The sequence below is a fragment of the Cupressus sempervirens genome, chromosome 6, assembly GCF_028749045.1.
Source record: "Cupressus sempervirens isolate cs-2001-9-10 chromosome 6, ASM2874904v1, whole genome shotgun sequence".
Lineage (NCBI taxonomy): Eukaryota > Viridiplantae > Streptophyta > Pinopsida > Cupressales > Cupressaceae > Cupressus > Cupressus sempervirens.
In genome coordinates this window covers 302,912,204-302,920,857 of record NC_143123.1, presented here as the reverse complement: position 1 = coordinate 302,920,857, position 8,654 = coordinate 302,912,204, and the positions used below count along the sequence as shown (strand labels likewise).

The 8,654-nt window shown below is 31.8% G+C and overlaps 1 pseudogene; it reads right to left on the bottom strand.

Annotated features, from left to right (window-relative positions):
- Positions 1 to 7,653: 7,653 nt before the first annotated feature.
- Positions 7,654 to 8,208, bottom strand: LOC149552408 (DNA polymerase II subunit B4-like; annotated as a pseudogene).
- Between the last annotated feature and the right edge of the window lie 446 nt (positions 8,209 to 8,654).

Genomic DNA, 8,654 nt, shown 5'->3' with positions numbered 1-8,654 from the left:
ATAAAGACATCTCTATTACTTAAACTTATCAACTTCCAAATAGAATAATAAGATTTTCAAGTTCCAAACTTAACAAAAAGCTTCTAAACCTTCCTGATTAGCAATAAATTATACAAATTATTAGAACTTCAATAATACAAAGACAATTGGAAATGAATTAAAATAACTCTATTGTGATTATAGTAAGAAAGTTAAGATCCCTAATACATAGATTGATTTGTATTATTTTTTTATAAGACTAATGATTTTATGTGAGCTTGAGTCTAATTAAGATGTAGAGGTTTATGAAGAATTTCAAAATCAAAATTCAAAAGGAGCTAGACTTGGAACTCAATGCAGACCAAGCTCTCATCAATTTGCAGCTAAGAGACAAAATTCTGTAGCAAACCTTAAGCAAGGTAAAACCTTTCTAAGGCCCCAACCCTTTTGGGGGCACTTGTATCCAAATTCAAAGATGTAGAGAAGGGTAAATCCTTCTCAAAAACTAAAACTAGGGTATGCCCCTTTTACCTTTGTGCTCATGTTATGACTAAGGTCCAGGTTTTATTCTCCATTATTTCCTACTAGTGCCCGTTTGAATGAAGTTCTTTCTTTAATTTTAATTGTTTAATATAATTATAAGACTTCAATCATATACTGATAAAAAAATGATTATAAAGATTTTAAATTTAAGTATAACGTGATAAGCCGACGTGTTTCTAAAATTTATTAGAAATTATATTTGATTAAAAGAATAACTAAACACAAAACCATGGACTTTATACAAAGATAACTATAATATTTAATAGAAATTTATTAAAAGAAAATAGGAAATATTTATTTAATATTTAAAACATTTAAGAATGGTGCTTACAATAAAGTTAGTTTTTCTTGCTTCCTTGGTCCCATCTAAAAATTAGAAAACACACTAAAGAGAGGGCATATTAAATATATTCAAAACTTTAAAACTAATTAAAATATAACTACTTTGAAAAAACTATTTGCAAAGAATATTTATTAATTACATTTCAAACATAAAATTAAATTCATTTACATAAATACTCCTATTTTCTTTTAATTACACATGCTTAAATAAAAAACATATTTATCAAATATTTATGATGATTTCATATATTTTTTATACTAACTTTTTACATTTTAGATTCAATTCATTCTAATAATATATGATTATAATTATTACTACTTTAAAATAAATTATTTTATTTTACTAAGATAGAAATTATAACATATTATTTAATACTACAAGTTGTAATATTATGAGAAAATCTTTATCATTGTTAATATTTATTTTTAATTAATTATTTTTTGTAAGGATAACTTATAACTAACCAATTAACTAATCAATCATTATTGCAACAAGTACTAGCCACTATGTGGCACTTGTGTGAATATGAAATCAATGGGAAATGCATTCAAGATAATAAATAATAATATAGAATGGGTAATGCATTCAAGATAATAAATAATAATATAGAGAGAATGGGTTTGTTTTATTCAATACTGCAAAGTGATTTTTTTTTTTCAAATTTATGAATTTTTCAAAGTTAATTGAAGACATATTTAATCATATCATAATCTAAATATGCAATGAACAAAGGGCATTATTAGATGCATATATAATTATAGTGGTTTATATGGTATGCATTGGTGTGGACACCCTCATTCTATCAATCTTTAAATTTGACTCACATAATTAATATGGATTTCTTCCTCCTTAATTCTTATTCAGGTAGAATTTGAAGCCAAAAGTAATGGCCTTTATAATGCATATTGCCTTGTCAAAATTTTGAACTTTAAATGAGCTCTATTTTTATCTAGTTTTTGATCTCCTTTTCAAAATAATTAAGGCACTTCCTCCACCTAAGTTTTCATTCATGTGGAATTTGAAATTGGATTCAGTGACTTTTGTAATGCAGATTGTGTTATCAATTTTTGAAGTTTGGATGGGTTCTATTTTTATTTGGTTTTCCATATCCTTTTCAAAACACATTAAGGCAACCAATCTCTACACATTTTTTACTATTGTGATGTGGAGCATAATCAAGCTCAAAGGTTAAATTTTCCCACTTTATTCGGCATGGTTTCCCCCAGATTATTTCTATGAGGGTTTGGGGGCAACACACTCAAAATGAGGTCCAAGGGAAACACCTCTTGTAGGGTCCTGGGACAAAGCCCCAAGTGCGCTTCCTATTGCAATATAAAGTGGGGTCAAGGGGCAATACCCATGAGTGGGTTTTTAGGGCAAATGCACTTGAAAGCTTAATTGACTTTAATATTGTAAAAGGCATTGACTGCTATTTTTTCTATTGGATGACTAATTCTAGCCCCAATTTTGTAAGTGACAAAAAACTTGTATAAAATCATTTAGGGTTAGGGATATCATAATGTATGATGATTTTTTATCTTCTTGTGGTAGTATTGAGCTATAAGGGATTACAGATTGTAATCACTTGAGCTATAAGGGATTACAGATTGTAATCACTAGATAATAAGAATATTGGACTTATTTTTTGGTGGACGTAGCCTAAGGATTTGGTGAGCCATGTTAGATCTTTTCCTCTTGTGTTCTCTTTTGTGTGCTTTATTATTTTATAATATTGGATATATTTGCATGCAATTGTTATTTATGTCTTGTTAGTCCTAACATTTACTACAAGGTAATAAAATTTCAAAAGAAGTCATGTTAATGGGTTGTTGAGGGCTAATCCTCCTCTTCTATCGAGGTAGTGTCATTGATTCCTCCAAAAAAAGGATAGATAAAAGTTAATTTTGATGGAGCCTTAAAGGGAAATCCAAGTCCTTGTGGGGTTGGGTTTAGTGTTCGAGATTAAACTGGTAATATTTTGGTTTTGGGGGAAAACATATTATTGGATGAGTTTAACAATGAGGCAAAGGTTCAAGTCACTCTTTTTGAAATCAAAATGGAAAAACTCTTCCAAGTGTGCAAATATCATTTGGCAAATCAATGATTGGAAAATTATAGTATGTAGTTCATACAAGGCCTGATATTGTTTAAGCAGTTGGGATAGTGGCAAGATTCTTGGCTAAACCCAAAGAAAATCATATGATGGCAATCAAAAGAATGTTGAGATATCTGAAAGCTACTAAAGACAATGGATTATGGTACAGACTTGGAGGAAACTTAGAGCTAAAGGTATTTACTGATGCTAATTGGGTAGGAAATCTTGATGATAGAAAAAAAACAAGTGGTGGAGCATTCTTTCTTGGTAAAAGGATTGTATCTTGGACAAGCAAGAAGCAAAACTAGACATCCCAATCTACAACATAAGCATAATATGTTGCAGTAGCAATAAATTGTTCTAACATTGTTTGGTTTAAACAGTTGTTGGAAGGCATGAAGGTTGAGATCAAAGAGCCAATTTTCATGTATTGTGATAACACCAGTGCAATTAACATATCAAATAACCTAGTAATACATTCCAAAACTAAGCACATTACTATAAAATATCATTTTGTTAGAGAATTGGTGCAAGACAAAGAAATCAGATTGGAATATGTTCGCACAAAAGAACATATTGTGGACATATTCACCAAGCCATTACCTAAGGATGTATTCCTATATCTAAGAGGTAAGTTAGGGGTCATTACCCTATCTAAAGTTCACTAAATAAAGTTTTAGTGATGCATCAACAGGAACCAAGTTGAAGATAGATCAATTGATGCAACATAGTCAAAGAGAATATTGCATATGAATTAGTATTCAAGGTACATTAATACCAATTTGGTATGTGTTTTCTTTGACATGTGTTGTCAAAGAGGGAGAAGATTACTATAATATCTTTCTGAATTTTTTTTATTTATATCTTTGCTAAAGGAAAAGTATATTGTCATAAAAGTTATGCAATTCCTTTATAGAGGGAGATTACTACATGAAAGAAGAAGAATCTTTTGGTGAAAATCTAAGAGGGAGAAACTTTCTATTAGAGAAAGTCTTGTTCTCAAATTTCATTGTGCTATGACATGTTGTGTTGCCATCAATGCAAAAGAGGGAGATTGTTGGATACAATTGTCTAATTGTGTGTTGTCTTTGATGTTACACAAATGTCATATCAGTTGTTAGTTAGTGCTTATTGAGCTCACCTGGTTAGCAAGACAATTTTCCTTGTCTACTGAGCATTCTTGAAGATTACTCTAAGAAGACAGTGTCTACCGAGCTCATTCAGGCATTGAAGGAATTCAGGTAGGCAACAATGTTAACCAAGTTCACATGGTTAGCGAAGGAAAGTTGGACAGAGTCAGTGTTTACCGAGTTTACTCTGTTACCAAAGGATTTTTGCAAGTTCACAATGTTAACCAAGCTTTTGTTGGTTAACACAGGAAATCATCTTAGAACTAGTGTTTACCAAGCAGGGTCGACCAATGAAGGATTTTATTTTTTTAGCATAAGAAGCTTAATTATTTTAAGTATTGTTTCTAGCTAACTATGGTAATGATGATTGGTTATTATAATTTGAATTTGGGCAAACTTAACAATCTAGATGGTATAAATGAAAGGTCAAGTTGAGATTTCTAGTGTGTGTGCAAGTGTGTTGATTGAATTAAGAAGGAAAGAGTGACAGTGAACTTGAAGGATAAGCAGGTATCCTTGTGGAGTAGAAAAGTATTATTCGATCAGGAAGGATCAAGTATGAAGCAGAATAGAGATCTGTAATCAGCAATTCAGTTGCATCACAATTAGGTCATTTAATTGTTACACTCTAACCATTGTAGTAGTGATATAAAATCTCTTAACAGAGTTGATTTAACAACTAGTTGTAAATCCTCTAACAAGGTGACAGTTCCATTGAATTTTTTTAAGACCTCTTGCAAGGCCACTCCTAACTGGGTGATTAAATCCTCTAAAAAGGTCACACCTAATAGTGTGTTTTGTAACCTTTAACTGGGTTGGCTCCTAATAGGGATCACTTCAAAAGAGTGAAAAACAATAACTAGTTACATTGGTGGTTTTTCCCATATTGGGTTTCCACTTTAAATCCTGGTGTCTTATGTGTTCATGTTATTTCTCTTGTGCTTGCAAATTAATCACTGTTAATGTTTTAAGATTAGCTAAAAGTAAATCACACTCTACATTTACCGAGTTATAGCATTTTTTGTATGTGTACCAAATAACAACAACAATTAGTTTTCTCATTCTAAATTTTATTGATGACATCTAAGGGATCTGGGATTTATTTTAGTGGTAACTGATTCACCCATCCCTCTCAGTTACTCCTTCTATATTTCCAACAGGGAAGTATACATAAAATTTTGAGTTTGAGTTTTTAGGCTTAAGTGTGTTGGTTAGGGAGACATAAAAGCTATTTTTTCTCTGTGTACTCTTAAACAATTGTAGTCTTTTAAGGGTGAGGTGAGGATGAAAATATTGAAGGGAGTCTTTATGTCTAATGATCCTAGATTTTTGCAATGTGTCAAAGTAATTTTGTGAAACAAATTCTTAAATATTGATCATTGATTTAGGACAAGCATGGACATTTCTTTGGTGTTATTTTCATGCATGCTCCAATTTGGTTATAAAGAGGAGGTATTGATGGTGATGTGAGTTTGTGTGAAGCCCCACTAGGTATGATGAATAATTCCAATCTTAACATTGGTGTAACTTGCAGTGGGTCTTAGGGTAGAGAATTGTCATTAAAGAGTTGTAGAAGGAACTACTGTGACATATAATTTTTTCAAAGTTTTTAGTTCCACTAAAAGGAAGGAAGAACACAATAAAGAGTTGAAGGGAGGATAGCTTATGTTTTTGGAGTTTTTTTAAGTTTAGGAGCAATAGAAGACTAGACAAAAGGAGAGCCAAAAGGGCATGACTAGATACAAAGGGAGGGGTAGTATTTTGATGTTGGAGGAAATGATATTATTGGATGGTACTAACAAGGAGGCAAATGTTCAACTCGCTATTTTTGTAATCAAAATAGAAAAGCTCTTGGAAGTGTCCAAACTTCATTTTGAAGGTAACTCATCAGTTATTATTAATGCCATTTTCAAAGGTGAGTTTGGAGTTTGGTACCTTAAAATTTATAGTTAACATATTTAACTTTCTTTGGATTCCTTTAAGAATTTTAAGGTATCTCATGTGTTGAGAGAAGGGAATGAAGTAGTTGATATCATGTTGAATGTTAATATTTCTTTAAGAGAACAAGGTAAAGAATAGCTAATTGAAGATTTTAGGGGTACTAATAAGAAGGATATATGGTTGATTAAAAAAATTATTATCATTCTTATGTGTTGGATTGTAGAGGATGGGTGGGTCCTAACCTATATAGAAGATTATGAAGCCTCAAAATAGGATGGTAGTATATACATTCAATTTTAAAATTTATAATTCAAATTTAGATGTATCTACTCATTCAAATTATGAGTAATCAAAGGCAAATATGATGAAGGATAGATGGGAAGTACACACAAAATTTGGAGTTTGAGTTTTCAAGTTTAAGTGTGTAGAATATGGAGACACAAAAGCTAATATTTCTTTGCATACTCTTAAATAGTTGTAGTCTTTTAGGGGTGAGGTGAGGATGAAGAGGTTGAAGGGAGTATTTATGTTTTTTGATACTAGATTTTGGTAATTTGGGAAAGGAATAATTAAATATTGACCATTTCTTTAGGACAAGCATGAACATTTCTTTAGCATTATTTGTATGTGTGCTCCAATTTGGTTCTAAAGAAGAGGCATTGAGGGTGATGCAAGTTTGTGTAAAGCCCCATTAAGTATGAAGAATGATTCCAATATTATAAATGGTGAAACCTTTGGTGGGTATAAGGGTAGAGGATTGTCATTAAAGAGTTGTAGAAGGAACTACAATAATTTATGAACATGTTTTAGTTCAGAGCTTGAATACAAGGAAGAAAGAACACACTATAGGGGCAAAGGGAGGATCGATTATATTTTTTTGATTTTTTTTTTCAAATTCGAGAGTTGAAAAAGAAAAAGTTGGAATTCGAACAAAAGGAGAGCCAAAAGGGCATGACTAGATGTAAAGGGTGGATCATATACTTGATTAAATTGTTTTGTCAATTTAGAGGACAATACTAAAAGAAAGAAAATAGTGGTATTAAAAACACATAATAAGCCATATCAAAACTTTTATTCATTCATAATACTACAAATTCTGTACAATTATGGAGAATCTAGTAAATGAGATGTATGCCTAAGATTCAAATCAATTTTTGGACAAACTCATGGATGAGCTATATGTCCAAGTTCATAAAAGTTGGGCTTATGTATGCCCATGAACTCCATAGGAGATGGGAAATCCTGTGGATGAGATGTATGCCCACAAAATCCATATACAAGATCTGGTACAATATTGGCAATCTTAACAAATGAGATGGATCTCCATATCATTCTTATCTTAGATTCAAATTGAACACCTTTATACATCTTCAAGGAAGCTAAAAAGTTATTGGATTTACATTCCTATTAGAAGTTGAATGAACAACCAAAAATTGAAAGGTCATTGAAGTTGATTAAGTATTAATTAAAAGCTCATTTATTTAAATGTTGAATCATTTCTAATCATTCCTCCTTTCTTATGAGGTAATGGGTCCCATTTCCCCATCATCTTCCAAATGAAGTAATGATGTGCCCAACACATAATAATTGTTCTATTCAGATTGGAAGTTCTCCCGAGTATGTCAAATCAAAATATTGAAAGACCATGACAACTTATGGAAAAATACTCTTGTTAAATGAATAATATATTGCATTATATGACATTGATCTTCTTCAATATCATCATTCCCATCTTCCTTGGTTTCCTCGCCAAGTTTATCCTACATATCCTTTGTATCTTTAGCATGATGACTATTTCCATTCTACATTTCCAACTCAGCCTCTAATTTCCTCTTTTGATTTGCACTGTTTGTCTTGCTTTCTAACTTCTTTGATGCATTTTGTTTCATAAACACATTTAGAGAAGTGTTAAGAGGTTCCAATATTTCCTCAAGAGCCTTAAGGACATCTTTTGCATTTATTCCTCATCTCTTAGACTCTTTGCATATATCATTTGTTGTTGTAGAGAGGTAATGAATAAAAAGGCAAGTGCTCTCAGCGAATGTAGTGAGAGCCTCCCACTAAATGGTAATGTCCTTTCTCAAAGGATCATCTTTTGTGACCTCTACAATCTTCTTCTTCACCACTCTCTTTATGTTGGCCCATGGAAGGTCATCTACCTCTATTGTGCTAGACATCTTCCTGTTTTACTAATAAAATCCTCTAAACCACAATCTCAATACTCCATCTACTAAAGCTTGGCATGAGATTTAGTTTCTTCCTCCTACTTTCTCTCCTTATAATAGGCTTCACCATGATTTCTCTCTCAATGGAGAGGTAGAGTAGAGAGGGCATCTAATATTGGGTGGTTCTTCATTTCAAAATTCACCAGACCCAGAGACAGTGTCACTGATTTATTGTAGGGATTGACACTCTTCTAAAGGCGGCCTCTAATTTATGTCACCACACTTTTGGAATTGAGGGAAATAGTGATATTTTTAGAAAGCTATTACAACCATATGCAAAGAGACCATACACAAAGAACATGTGATTGAGTTATTATTGCCCCACCGCTTATACTTCCATCATATCTTGTGACAAACAGATCCATTAATTACCTCTACATTTGGAAGATGAAGTGCCA